We start from the raw sequence: 15643 nt of genomic DNA on the forward strand, positions 1-15643 counted from the left end.
TATTTTTCTTTTTAAATATTTTATTTGAGTTAGAGCACAAATTGGGGGAGGGGCAGAGAAAGAGGGAGAAGCAGGCTTTCCACTGACCAGGGCACCTGACGCAGGGCTCGATCCCAGGATCCTGGGATCATGACCTGAGCCAAAGGCAGACACTTAACTGACTAAGCCACCCAGGCATCCCCTGAGTTAACATTTTAACTCATATGTAACAATTGTGATTCTTAAAACTCATTATAATGAGGTATTTATATTCTCTAAATTGTACACTTTTAATAGATGAATTGAATGTTAATTATATCTCAGAGTTGTCAGAAGATATAGGATGGTGGAATGGATTTAATAAAAAACAAGATCCAGCTATATGCTGTCTACAAGAGACTTGTTTCAGACCTAAAGGGGCCAGACACATGCAGACTGAAAGTGAAGAGATAGAAAAATACTTATCAAAATGGAAGTGAAAAGAAAGCCAGTGTATAGCAGTACTTAAATGAAACAAAAGCAACTTTTAAAAAAAATATTGCAACAAGAGCCAAAGAAGGATACTACATAATCATGTAAGGAACAATCCAACAAGAAGAGACAACGATTGTAAATATTTATGCACCCAGTGGGAGCACCTGGAAAACATAAAGGAAGCAATCGATAGTACTGTAATAATAGGGGACTTTAACACCTCACTTACATCAATGGATAGATCATCCAAACAGAAAATCAACAAGAAAACAGAGGTTTTGAATAACACTTTGGATCACATGGATCTAACAGATATATTTGGAACATTCCTAAATAAGCAGAATGTACATCCTCCCCCCCCCTTTTTTTTTCTTTTTTAAAAGATTTTATTTATTTGAGAGAGAATGAGTGAGCAGGGAGGAGAGGGATTGGGAAAGGGAGAAGCAGGCTACTGGATGAGCAGGGAATCTGACATGGGGCTGGATCCCAGGACCCTGAGATCATGACCTGAGCCAAAAGGTAGATGCTTAGCCTACTGAGCCACTGAGGTGCCCCAGAATGCACATTCTCTTCAAGTGCACATGGAACAGGATCACGTTAAGCCATGAAAAAAAATCTCAACAAATTCAGAAAGATCAAAGTCACATACCATGCATCTTTTCCAACCACAATGCTATGAAACTAGAAATCAACCACAAGGAAAAAATCTGGAAAGAACACAAATACAAAAAGTTAAATAACAGCCTACTAAACAATGACTAGATCAACCAAGAAATCAAAGAGAAATTAAAAAACACATGTAGAAAAGTGAAAATGAAAAAAAATAGTCCAGAATCTTTTGGATGCTACAGAAGTGGTTTTTTAAGAGAGAAGTTTATAGCAATACAGCCCTACCTCAAGAAGCAAGAAAAATCTCAACCCAACCTTACACCTACAGGAGTTGGAACAAACAAAACCCAAAATAGTAGAAGAAAGGAAATAATAAAGGTTAAAACAGAAATACATGAAATAGAAACTTTAAAAAAAATGATAGATTAAAGAATGTAGGAGCTGGGTCTTAGAAAAGGTCAACAAAATTGATACACCATTAGCCAGATTCATCAAAAAAGAGAAGGGACTCTCAAAATCAGAAATGAAAGAGGAGAAATAATACCACAGAAATAGAAAGGATTATAAGAGAATTATATAAAATTATATGCCAAAATATTGGGACAATCTAGAAGAACTGGATACCTTCTAGAAACATACAAGCTACCAAAACTGAAGCAGAAAGAAATAGAATATTTGAACAGATCAGTTACCAGCAGTGAAACTGAATCAGTAATCAAAAAGTTCCCAACAAAGAAAAGTCCAGGACCAGACGGCTTCACTGGTAAATTCTATCAAATATTTAAATAAGAGTTAATACCTATCTTTTCAAACTATTCTAAAAAACAAAAAGAGGAAGGAAAACTTCTGAACTCATTCTATGAGGTCAGCATTACCCTGATACCAAAACCAGATAAACATACTACAAAAAAAGAGAATTATAGGCCAATATCCCTGATGCAGCATAGATGGAGAAATCCTCAACAAAGTATTAGCAAACTGCATTCAACAATACATCCAAAAAAAAAAAAAAAATTCACCATGATTGAATGGAATTTATTCCTATGCTGAAAGGATGATTCAGGATTCCCAAATCAGTCAGTCTGCTGTATTACATCAATAAGAGAATGGAAAAAAACTATAGAATCATTTTAGTAGATGCAGAAAAAGCATTTGACAAAGTACAACATCCATTTCATTATAGAGACCCTCAAAAAAAGTAGGTATAGAGGGAACATATCTCAATATAATGAAGGCCAGGTCTGGAAAATGCACAGCCAACATACTCAATGGTGAAAAATTAAGTGTTTTCCCTTAAGATCAAGAGCAAAACAATGATGTCCACTCTCACCACTTTTATTCAACATAATACTGGAAGTCATAGGCACAAGCAATCAGACAGGAAAAAAAAAGATTTATTTCTTCCTTGATAAGGAAGAAATAAATTTTTCACTACCTGTAGATGGCATGATACTATATGTAGAAAACCCTGAAGACTCAACCAAAAAACTGCTAGAACTGATATATGAATTCAGTAAGGTGAAGGGTACAAAATCAATATACAGAAATCTGTTGCATTTCTATACACTAATAATGAAGTAGCAGTAAAAGAAATTAAAACTATTCCATTTACAGTTGCACCAAAAATGCCACCTAGGGATAAACTTAACCAAGGAGGGGACAGACATATATTTTGAAAACTATATAAAACATTGATTAAAGAAATTGAAGATGACACAAAGTGAAAAGATATTCCATGCTCAGGGATTAGGAGAACAAATATTAAAATGGAGCCATAATACCCAAATCAGTCTGTTGATTTAACACAATCCCTATCAAAATACTAACAGCACTTTTCACAGAGCAAGAAAAGAAATCGTAAAATTAATTAATTCAGTATTTTTTTTTAAAGATTTTATTTATTTATTTGACAGAGAGAGATCACAAGTAGGCAGAGAGGCAGGCAGAGAGAGAGGAAGGGAAGCAGGCTCCCTGCTGAGCAGTGAGCCCGATGCGGGACTCAATCCCAGGACCCTGGGATCATGACCTGAGCCGAAGGCAGCGGCTTAACCCACTGAGCCACCCAGGCGCCCCAATTAATTCAGTGTTAACTCTTCTTTAAAAATCCTAAAATTTGGTTGGAACCACAGAAGTCCCTGAATAACCAAAGCAGTCTTGAAAAAGAAAAAAATTGGAGGCATCAGAATGCTAGATTTCAAGGTATACTACAAAGCTATAGCGATCAAAGCAGTATGATACTGACACAAAAATAGACATAGATTAGTGGGACAAAATGGAGAGCCCAGAAATAAACTCAACCATTATGTGGCAAATTAATCCTTGAGCAAGGAAGCAATAATATGCAGTGGGAAAAGTCTCTTCAACAGATGGTGTTGGGAAAAGTGGATAGCTACATATAAAAGAATGATTCTAGACCACTTTGTTACATCATAAACAAAAATAAATTCAGAATGGGTTAATGAATTAGCCATGAGACCTGAAACCATAAAAATCCTAGAAGAGAATTCAGGTAGTAATTTCTTTGACATCAACTGTAGCAACATTTTTGTGACTAGGTCCCCTGAGACAAGGGAAACAAAAGCAAAAATAAACTATTGAGACTACATCAAAATTAAAAGTTTCTACACAGGAAGGGAAACAATTATCAAAATAAAAAAGACAACTTAATGGGAGAAGGAATTTGCAAATGATGTATCTGATAAGGAGTTAGTATCCAAAATATATAAAGAACATATATAGTTCATCTAAAATAATAATAATCCAATTTAAAATGGGCAGGAAATACGAACAGACATTTCTCCAAAGAAGACATCTGGATGGCCAGCATGCACTTGAAAAGATGCTCAGTGTCACTCATCATCAGGGAAATGCAAATCAAAACCCCAGTGAGATGTCACCTCAAACCTGTCAGAATGGCTAACATCAAAAACACATGGGACAACAAGTGTTGGTGAGGATGTGGAGAAAAAGGAACTCTTGCATGCTACTTGTTGGAATGCAGACTGGTACAGGCACTGTGGAAAGCAGTATGGCAGTTCTTCAAAAAAATTAAAGAATAAGAGTTATCATATGACATAGTAATTCCACTACTGGGTATTTATCTAAAGAAGAGGAACACTAATTCAAAAAGATATATGCACCCCTGTGTTTTATTGCAGCATTTACATTAGCCAAAGTAGGGAAGCAGCCCATGCCTATTGATAGATGGAGTGGCTGAAGAAGATGCAGTTTTATACACACACATATATACACACTGGAATATTACTTAGCAATAGAAAGGAATGGGCCCTTGCTATTTGCAATGACATGGATGGATCAAGGGTATAATGCTAAATGAAGTCAGTTGGTTGGGATAGACAAATACCATATGATTTCACTCAAATGTGGAATTGCTTTTTTTTTTTTTTTTAAAGATTTTACTTATTTATTTGACAGAGATCACAAGTAGGCAGAGAGACAGGCGGGGGTGGGGGGTGGGGGGGGAGCAGGCTCCCCGCTCAGCAGAGAGCCCAATGTGGGGTCGATCCTAGGACCCTGGGATCATGACCTGAGCTGAAGGCAGAGGCTTTAACCCACTGAGTCACCCAGGTGCCCCGTGGAATTGCTTTTTAAAGACTTTATTTATTAGAGAGGGAGAGTGAGAGAGTGAGTAGCAGGAAGAGCAGAGGAAGAGGGACAAGCAGACTCTGTGCTGAGCACAGAGCCTGACATGGGACTTGATCTCACCACTCTGAGATCATGACCTAAGTTGAAATCAGGAGTTGGACACTTAACCAACTGAGCCACCCAGATACCCCTCTAATGTGGAGTTTAAAAAGAAATAAAGGAAAAAAAGAGACAAATGAAAATCAGACTTTTAAGTATAGAGAACAAACCTGTGGTTACCAGGTTACCACTGTGGTGGGGGGAAATGGGTGAAATAGATGAAGGGGTTTAAGAATACATTTGTCATTAGCACTGAGTAATGTATCAAATTGTTGAATCCCTGTTGTACATCTGAAACTAATATAACGCTGCATGTTAATTTTACTGGAATTAAAAAAAAACAAGCTTAATCAAGAAAAAGGAAAGCAAGGAATTTGGGGAATATGGGAATCCAGCATGAAAGAATAATGAAGAAAATCCCCAAGGTAATTATGCACTGAGGTTACCAGATAGTAACTCAACACTGTACTTGAAGGGCAAGCCCAGCTTGGAGAAGGTCATAGACTTTAGGGAAAAGTCTTGAAGTAGATATAAGACCTGTTGTCACCAGTAAAATTAATACGGTAGCTATTGTGTTTTATGTAGTAAGAGGTTTAGAGGATTGGCAAAGGATTTGGGGTTGAATTATAAGACAGTGATTAATTTCAGAATAAATCAAGAAGTTATTTCCATGTTTGCAAAGTTTTCCATGGTCCAGATAAGAATATCATTTATGTAATGGTGCACATGCCTGAATATTAATCATAATAAAATTGTGATTTAGCTGTATTAGAGACTAGGGGACAGAAGTGTATGTATGCATATAATTTATACATACTTATAGTATACATGCATATCTCTGGCGTCTTGAAGGAGTAAATCAGAGATAATGTGTAAAACTGAAAAAGTATGAAGTAGCACTGTAAGCTTGTTATTTGTTGACAGGGTGGCAAATTCCAAAAGAAATAGTTAAGAGGAAATGGAAGAGGTACCTCATTTGATAATATGGTAGCTTTAACCTCCTGAGGACTGAGCTTGCTGCTGAAACAGAAATTTTGCTTCCTCAATCCAGTTGATTTTTTTTTCAGTGGGCAGTATACAAGAGAAGTAGGAGCTGACTTTATTTTAAAATCACAACCCATTAGAGAGGCCTATCCCATGAGATACTTGTGCCAGAAACTTGAGTTGTTTACTTTTTTTAAAATTGAGATGCAGTTGTTGTATAACATTAGTTCTAGTGGTATATCATAATGATTCAAAATTTATATTACTCTTTTATTTAAAGGGTTTTTTTTTTTCCTTAAACCCATATGTGAGGGTCTTTTTTTTTTCCTTCAAAAAATCCAGAAGATTGTGGATGTCTTTAGATGGTAAAGATGTCTTTGCTGCTTTTCCTCTATATAACCAATTGAAAACTGTAAAGAACATGCGAAACAGAATCCTCTCAACTTTTAAAAAGAAATAGAAAACCCTTATATACAAACAAAAGTAGAATGGCCAAAAAACAGAAGAGCTGCTAAACACAGTAGGAGTCTCCCAGATGACGGAGACATTAAGAATGGATTCTAAGATTTCTTGGCATAAACATAAATGGACCAGCAAAGCACATTTTTCAAAGTAGTTTGTGTAATCTGAAGGACAAAACCAAGGATTCTTTTGGAATAATAAGTAAAAGTGGGGTATTCAAGTTGGCTGTGGGAACCTGTCTGTTTAATATCCAGGAGATACAAAGGAGGTAAGGGCTCCAACAGAGGCCATGCAAATGCACTATAGATGTTACTCCTGCAAGATAGGATACTAATTATCAGTCTAGCAACTGGTAATCTTTGTTTAGTAAAGGAGATAGAAAAGTAGGAATTTCTTTTGTTTGCTCACACATGCACATCATATGGAGCTTAAGTGCAAGTCAGTGAGGCTTCCTGTTAGTCTAGAATACTCTTCTAACATCTCAGCCATATAATCGATTCAGGAAGCACTCACTACATGATGTAATATTTAAAAAGCAACAGTACAAGGACACTTGGGTGGCTCAGTTGTTAAGCTGCTGTCTTCGGCTTGGGTCGTGATCCTAGGGTCCTGGGATTGAGTCCCACATCTGGCTCCTGGCTCAGCAGAGAGCTTTCTTCTCCCTCCCACTCTGCCTGCTGTTCTCCCTGCTTGTACTCTCCCTCTCTGTTAAATGAATAAATAAAACCTTAAAAAATTTTTCTTAAAAAAAGCAACAGTACAGTATTTATACACAAATATTCCAGAAAATTAATAAGCAGGCAAGAAAAAAGGCAGGTGAGAAACATAGACCACAACATTTTTTATGCACAGTCTCAATGAATTTATTAAAAAATTAAGGAACTTCTATAAAACAAGATCACAAAGCAGAAATATTATGAGTGAAGTAAGAAGTAATAAAAAAGTACAAGGGAGCAGGCAGAGTTCAGGTAAGGAGAAGAGAAAAATCCTGAGTGAAGACCTCACTGAAAATAGTAAAAAGTATGCAATGCATTGCTGAAAAGTTGTAAAGGACATGGAGATCAGGACTGAGTTAAAAACTAAGCAAAATGGGGGTGCCTGGGTGTCTCAGTGGGTTAAGCCTCTGCCTTCGGCTCAGGTCGTGATCCCAGGGTCCTGGGATTGAGCCCCGTATCGGGCTCTCTACGCAGCAGGGAGCCTGCCTCCACCTCCCTCTCTGCCTCTCTCTCTGCCTACTTGTGATCTGTGTCTGTCAAATAAATAAATAAAATCTTTAAAAAAAAATTAAGCAAAATGGAAGTGAATAAAAATATTTGAAGTATTAGAAAATAGTGGCCAAAGAGGACTCAGCATACTTACAATTGGTGTCCCTTATGAGGATAACCAAATAACGGAACAAGAAAGAAAATGATAAACATTTCTAGAAAGAAGCAGATAGGATTAAGTCTACAGGTTTAATTGGAAGGCGAGAATGTGTCCTCAGCAAAAATTGATAAAGAAGTATGTCCTAGTAAAATTACATTAGGTAAAAAGCCACAGTTATGTGTGCAGCCTGACTTCAGAGTCCTTCACATGAGCATTGAACACAGAAACTAGAATAGTACCTTAAAGTTTTTGGGTAAGGAACTGTGATCTAAGAATTTTATCTCTCACGTGATACTTAAGTGATATCTTAAGTAATATTGACAGGTTTTTAAATGGACACATTTTTTTTCTGTGACTTTCCTGGAGGAAAAAGATTGTAATAATGAATGAAATTCAGCTTACCGAGTCATAAATGGAAAAGCTATGGCACAAAGGGTAGGCAGTGAGCATTAAATCCATTTCATTGTAGAACTGCAGTAAAAACAGCTATGGAAATTGATTTTACTAAATATAACTTGTGTCATGAACCTTGACAATATAGAAGTAATCATTTAACAAAAGTCAGGAGGTAAAGGGGAGGAAGAAGACTTTTCATATTTTTTGTCCAAAGATAGTTTGAGAGTCAATAAATCTATTATTTAAATAGATATTTAAATATACAAAGGTAATTGATAATGATGGAAGTAATTTAAATCTGGTGGGTAAAGGCAGTTGAAAATCATTGATTTTTTTTTTTTAAAGATTTTATTATTTGAGAGAGAGAGAGAGCATGAGAGAGAGAACATGAGAGGAGAGAGGTCAGTGGGAGAAGCAGACTCACTGCTGAGCAGGGAGCCCGATGTGGGACTCGATCCCAGGACTCCAGAATCATGACCTGAGCTGAAGGCAGTTGCCTAACCAACTGAGCCACCCAGGCGCTCCAAAATCATTGATTTTTATAGGTGAGATTAATAGATACCTATCTGAAGATATAGAACCTTGGAGATATTCAGAAACTTAACAGCTATAAAATTAAAACTTCTCAGTTATCAGAAGGAAAATGTACCAAAGTAAACTGTAGTGAAAGAAAAAGTCAAAAGCATTTCAGAAGAAAGCATCTATTTCCTGTGAAGTAGGAACAAAAGTAAGATCTGCTTCTTGCTGTTCTTTCTTTCTGCTCTTAAAAAAATCAGTCCTGAAGCCATGAAGTTGGTCTGAACAAGCTGGGCCTCAGTACCAGAGCAGCATGTTAGAACATGACCCAGTATTAGAATGGTGTCCCCAAAGGGAGTAGGGGTGGCTTGACACAGTGTGTTGCAGCCATGTGGGTAGGAAGGATGTCATCGTAGCAGGGTATTTCTCAGGGCCATCAAAGCCTGTGTGGGGTGAGCATATGTCCGTGTTAGAATGGTAGTTGAGTGGGGAGGGGATCTGCAAAGAGGTGGGCCTGGAACAAGATTCTGCACGTAAAGTGGCTTGAGGAGGGCATCATCATAATGGGCTGCCTGGCTAGATTCACGGCTGCTTAGGTGAGGTGAGAAGTGTACCTGCACAGGAGGACAACTGACCTTGGTTCCCTGAGCCTAAGCAATATCAGGAGGACAACCATCTGGGAGCAACTTGGTTATATGTATCAAAAGCCCAAATAGGAGGGGTGCCTGGGTGGCTCAGTGGGTTAAAGCCTCTGCCTTCAGCTCAGGTCATGGTCCCAGGATCCTGGGATCGAGCCCCATATTGGGCTCTTTGCTCAGCAGGGAGCCTGCTTCCCCTCCTCTCTCTGTGTCTGCCTCTCTGCCTACTTGTGATCTCCATCTGCCAAATAAATAAATAAAATATATATATTTTTAAAAGCCCAAATAGGATGAGGAGAGTGTGTCTATGGGAAAGCAGCATAGGGCAGGGTTTTATAGCCTAAAAGGCATGTGGGAGCCCAGACAGGGCGAGGAGGGCATGTGAGTGTCACCTGGCCTGGGGTGCTAGAACCTGAGGCAGGTAGAGGTATGTCCCTGTAGAGGTAGCTGTGTGCCTAGCTGTTGGAGACTGTGCAGGGGGAAAAGGGCATCTGTGTGTGGAGGTGGCCTGCTGTGGGGTTTCAGAGCCTATGCATATTGAAGAAGCTGTTTCTGTGGAAAGGTGCCCAAGGGCAGGATGTCAGATTAGAAGCGGGGTGTAGCGAGCCATCTGCCCAGGAGGATAGCCCAGCACTGAATATCAGCCTAAGCAACAAGATGAGGGTGTCAGAATGGAAAGATGGCTCTGTGAAGTGTTGCAGCTGAAGCCAGTCGAGGAAGGTTATCTGTACATGAAGGTGGCCTGGCATGGAGTTTCAAAGCTCAAAAGGGATAAGAAGGCATCTCTGGAGGAGTGGCCTGGCCTGAGGTATAGGAGCCCAAACAGGGTAGGCATTGTAATGGCTTGGCATGTCAGAGCCTAAATAATACAAGAGCCCATCTATGTAGGGGAGGTGGTTGTCACTGGTAGGAGGTAGTAATGGGCTGAGTGATAGCCTAAAGCATCAAAGCCCTAATTCTCGGAACCTTATATGTGAACAAGTAGGGATCTGTTGATGAGATAATCTTGGGTTATCTGGTTGGGCCCTAAGTGCTATTAAGTGTCCTTCTTAAAAGAGAGGCAGAGAGGGATGGGGTGATGTACACAAGAGGAGAAGACAATGTGAAGACCAAGATAGAGATTGGCATGAGCAGGCCAAGAAATTCTAGTAGCCACAGAAACTGGAAGAGGCAATGAACAGACTTTCCCTTAGAGCCTTTGGGTGGAGTGCTGCCCTACTAACACCTTGATTTTAGCCCATGAAAGTGATAACTGAACTTACGGCTTTCAAAACTGAGATAATAATGTTGTTTTCATCCAATTTGTGATAATTTGTTAATAGTTTTAGAAACTAATACAAAGATTGATTACATAGAGTGGAATTGATCATATTTAAAAATGTGTTGAGAATTGTGCTCTGCCCCATTTCTCAGAGTTAGGGAGTTATGCTAATTTCTAGAAAGGTAGAAAACTATATTGAGCTCTGTAGTATTGACTTGACATTAAAGATGTGGGAATAAATTCATAATTTTTAATATATATAGATTGATACAGAAATGTAGATATAAGTGTGGATATCCATGAATATGTGTGTGTATGTAGGGAAACACACGTACATATATGTCCTTATACATACATACATTTTCTGGCTCTATCATCTGGAGAAAATGGGAGCAGTGACCCTAATAGCAGTGAAAACACCCAACACCCAGATCTTGCTTCCTAAGACCATTGTCCACTAAAATGAACTGGGGGGTGGGAGTTGACCAAGATGATGATGTAGGAGGGCTCCCTTCCCATGGACATACTATTAAATAAATGTGCAGCTACACATGGAACATCTCTCTGTATAAGATCTGAAAACCAGCTGAGCAAATACTACACATCAGACATGAAAAAATACATTAAAATGGGTAGGAAAGGAGACACCTCGGTGGCTCAGTCAGTTGAGTTCTGACTCTTGGTCTTGGCACAGGTCATGATCTCATGGGTGGTGAGATCACGCTCTGTGTGGTGCTCTGTGCTTGGTGGGGAGTCTGCTTGAAGATTCCCTCTTTCTGTCCCTCTCCCCTGAGCACATGCATGTGCACTCTTTCTCTCTCAAGTAAGTAAATAAATCTGGAAAGGAAAAAAAAAGGTAGTAAATACTGAGACACAGCCTCACCATAATTCCCATTCCTAAAACACCATAATATAGTTGGGAGAGCATCCCCAACTCCCAGCCTCTACCTGAGGAATAAAAGATTTGGCCCTCACATCTAGCAACCCAATTTTTAAGACTCCCTCTGTAGGGACAACCACCTAAAATACCTAGCTTTGAAAGCTAGCAGGTCTGGTGCCCATGAGACCCACAAGGCTATAGTGAACAGAGAAGCAGTTCTTAATAAGTGTGTGAAGTTTATTTGTACTCTTTAAAAAAAGTTGCCGCCTAAAAAAACTTTTAAAACTGTCTCAAATGGAAAAATAATGGCTATTGGAAGTGTGATCCACAAGGTTCATCTTCATGATACCACTCTGTCAAGACTGGGAAAGGTGACATTTTATTTAATGCTCTGAAACCAAATAGTCAAGGAAAATGAAGAAACAAAGGAATATGTTCTAAACAAAAGACCAAGATAAATATCCAGAAACAGATCTTAAACAGAAATTAGTGATTTGCCTAATTGAGAGTTCAAAATAATAGTCATAAAGATTCTCACCAAAGTTGGGAAGCAATGCAGGACTAAAGTAAGAATTACAGCAAGGACAAAGAAAATATATAAAGTACCAAAAAGAAATCACAGAGCTGAAGAATACAATTACTAAAATGAAAAATTGAGTAGAGGCATTCCAAACAGACTAAATTAAGTGGAAGAAAAGATCAGCAAACTTGGTAGGTCAGTGGAATTCATCCAGAGAGCAGAAAGAAAAAATTGAAGAGGATAGCTTATAGGATTATGGGACACCATAATAAAAGCAGACCAGTTTATACATTATAGGGATTCCAGAAGGAGAAGAGAGCAGAAAGCTTATTCACAGAAGTAGCAGCAGAAAACTCCTACACTGGGGAAAGTAACTTCCAGGTCCAGGAAGTCTGGGTAGTACTAACAAGATAAATCCAAGGAGACCCATACCAAGACACATAATGGTTAAATTGTCAAAAGTTAAAGATGAGTAACAAATCTTGAAAGCAACAAAAGAAAAGCAACTTGTTATGTTAAAGGGAACCCCCATAAGACTGTCAGTAGATTTTTTTTTTTTAAGATTTTGTTTATTTATTTATTTGACAGACAGAGATTGCAAGTAGGCAGAGAGGCAGGCTGAGAGAGAGGAGGAAGCAGGCTCCCCGCTGAGCAGAGAGCCAGATGCGGGGCTCGATCTCAGGACCCTGGGATCATGACCTGAGCCGAAGGCAGAGGCCTTAACCCACTGAGCCACCCAGGCGCCCCGTGTCAGTAAATTTTTGAGCAGAAATCTTCCTTACCAAAAGGGATAAAGATCGAATATTTAGAGTGATGAGCAAAAAACCTTCCGACCAAATGTACTTTACCCATCAAAGTTATCATTCAGGATTGAGTGAGTTTTCCAGATAAGCAAAACTTGGGGGAGTTCATCATTCCCAGACCCACCCTTACAAGAAATGTTAAAAGGAGTTCTTGAAGATGAAATGAAAGGTTACTAATTAGTATCAGGAAAAAAATGTATGAAAGTTTAATACTGGTAAAAGTAAATACAGTTACATTCAGGATACTCTAATGTTGTAATGGTGGTGAGTAAATCACTTATAACTCTCGTATGAAAGTTAAAAGACAAATGTATTAAAAAATATCTGTAACTACAGCAATTTAATGGATACACAATGTTAAAAGATGCAGATTGTGATAACCAGAGCAAAATAAGGGGAGAGGAAGCTTTTGTATGTGTTTGATGTTATTATCAGCTTAAAATAGATTTATAAATATGTTCTCATGCAAGCCTTGGGATAACCACAAAACAAAAACCTGTAGTAGAAATGCAAAATGTAAAAGAAAGGAATTTAAAGCATACTGCTATAGAAAATCGCAAAATACCAATGAAGGAGAGCAAGAGAAGGAAAAAAAGGAACACAGGAATTAGAAAACAACCAGAACACAGTTAACAAAATAACAAATGGGAGGGGGTGCCTGGGTGGCTCAGTCCATTATGATTTTGGCTCATTTCATAATCTCAGGGTCATGAGCTCAAGCCCTGCATGGGGCTCAAGAAACTCTTCCTCTCCCACTGCCCCTCCCTCCTCTCTTAAAAAAACAAGGCAAAGATGGGCGCCTGGGTGGCTCAGTGGGTTAAGCCTCTGCCTTCGGCTCAGGTCATGATCTCAGGGTCCTGGGATCGAGTCCCGCATCGGGCTCTCTGCTCAGCAAGAAGCCTGCTTCCCTCTCTCTCTCTGCCTGCCTCTCTGTCTACTTGTGATCTCTCTCTGTCAAATAAATAAAATCTTTAAAAAAAAAAAAAAAAAAAAAAAGGCAAAGAAAAACCAAAATAAATGTTAAACCCATACCTATCAGTTTTTCTTTAAATGCAAATGAATTAAAATCTCCAATAAAAAATGGATTGTAGTTAAAGATTTGTCCATTTTATTTATCTTTTCTAAAACCAATTCTTAATTTCATTCATCTTTCCTATATGGGAGGGAGTCGAGTCTCCATTTCCGCTCTGATCTTTATTTTCTTCCTTCTGCTAACTTTGGACTTAATTTGTTCTTCTCTAATTCCTTGAGGTGTAAAGTTAGGTTCTGTATCTGAGATCTTTTTAATTTCTTAATATATGCATTTATCCTTTTAAACTTCCCTCTCAGAAATGCTTTAGCAGTATCCTATAGGTTTTGGTATATTGTGTTTCCATTTTCATTTGTTTCCAGGTATTTTTTGATTTCCCTTTTGATTTCTTTGACTCATTGGTGGTTTAGCTTCCACATATTTGTAAATTTTCCAGCTTTCCTCCTGTTGATTTTTAGTTCATACTGTTGTGGTCAGAAAAGTTACTTGGCATGATTTTGTTTTTTCTAATTTGCTAAATGATTTGTTTTGTGACCTATTATTTGATCTGTCATGGAGAATGTTCCATGTTCACTTAAGAATAATGTGTATTCTGCTACTGTTGGTTGGAATTTTCTATATATTTCTTGTTAAGGTCTGTTTGTACTGAAGTACAGCTCAAGTACTCAGTTTCCTTATTGATTTTTCTTCTTTTTTTTTTGGTCTGGATGATCTATCCATTGTTAAAGGTGGATATTGAAGTGCCCTGCTCTTAATCTGTTGTCTGTTTCTCTGTTCAGATCTGTTAATATTTGTTTTATATATTTAGGTGTTGTTCTTCTAAGTGCATAAATAATTATAATTATTTTCTTGATGAATTAATCCCTTTATTATATATTGACCATTTTTGTTTTTTATTATAGTCTTTCGCTTAAAGTCTATTTTGTGTTAAAATAAGTATAGCTAACCCTGCTTTCTCCTGGTTTCCATTAAACCTTTCTTCAGCATTGCTTACAATAGTCAGTGTATAGGAACGACCTAAGTGTCTTTTCATAGATGAATGGGTATGGAAAATATGGTTTACATACATATACACACACACAGTAGAATTCAGCCCAAAAAAGGGGAGATATTATAATTTGTGACAAAGTGAATAAATCTGGAGGGCATTATACAAAGTCAAATAAGCCAAAGACAGACAAGTGCTGTGTGGTATAACTTATATGTGCAATCCAAACAAAAACAAACTTGAATTCATAGGAACAGTAAAAAGATGGTTGGAGGAGGCCTGGGGAAATATGAAGAGGTTGGTAAAAGGGTCTAAACTTTCAGTTGTAAGGTTTGAACCTTACAGTGTATGAACATGGTGACTATAGGTTATAACAGCGCATTGTGGCTCAGGTGGTTAATGTCTGCCTTCAGCTCGGGTCATGATCTCAGGGTCCTGTGATCGAGCCCCACACTGGGCTCTCTGCTCAATGGGGAGACTGCTTCCTTTCCTTCTTTCCTCCTTCTCTGCTTGTGCTAGTGCTCTCTCTCAAATAAATAAAATCTTTTAAAACAAGAAAAAAAACCCCAAATCCCACTGCACTGTGTATTTGAAATTTGCTAAGAAAATAGAACTTAAATGTTCTCATCAGAGGAAATGAATAGTAAATATGTGGGGTGATAAATGTAATAATTGACTTGATAGGGGGTGTATCTTTTCACAGCGTATACATAAATCAAACTGTCACGTATACATAAATCAAACTGTCACATTGTATTATCTCAGTAAAGCAGGAAACAAAACAAAATAATAAAAGAAACTAGCACATCTTGGAGAATTGGTGGTTCCAGGGTTAGGGTAGGGAAAGAAGATGATGAGCTTACATGCTAAAAGTGCGTAAAGTGTTGAAAGAGTGATAGGGACATGTCAGTTAAGTTGAAGGGTAGTACACAAAATTACTACCATCTAATCGTCCCTGATCTTATCCAGTAGCCACTGCCCAGCCTCAAATCCAGGCTATGAGGGCTCATGTGTGTGCCTCCCTCAGCTACTG

General features: G+C 38.1%; 1 protein-coding gene across 1 annotated transcript in view; it reads left to right on the plus strand.

The window, feature by feature from the left end:
• Window positions 1–15643, plus strand: part of NAA35 (N-alpha-acetyltransferase 35, NatC auxiliary subunit) — a 94549-nt gene that overhangs the window by 38477 nt on the left and 40429 nt on the right.

This window comes from Lutra lutra, chromosome 13 (assembly GCF_902655055.1).
Source record: "Lutra lutra chromosome 13, mLutLut1.2, whole genome shotgun sequence".
Classification (NCBI taxonomy): Eukaryota; Metazoa; Chordata; class Mammalia; order Carnivora; family Mustelidae; genus Lutra; species Lutra lutra.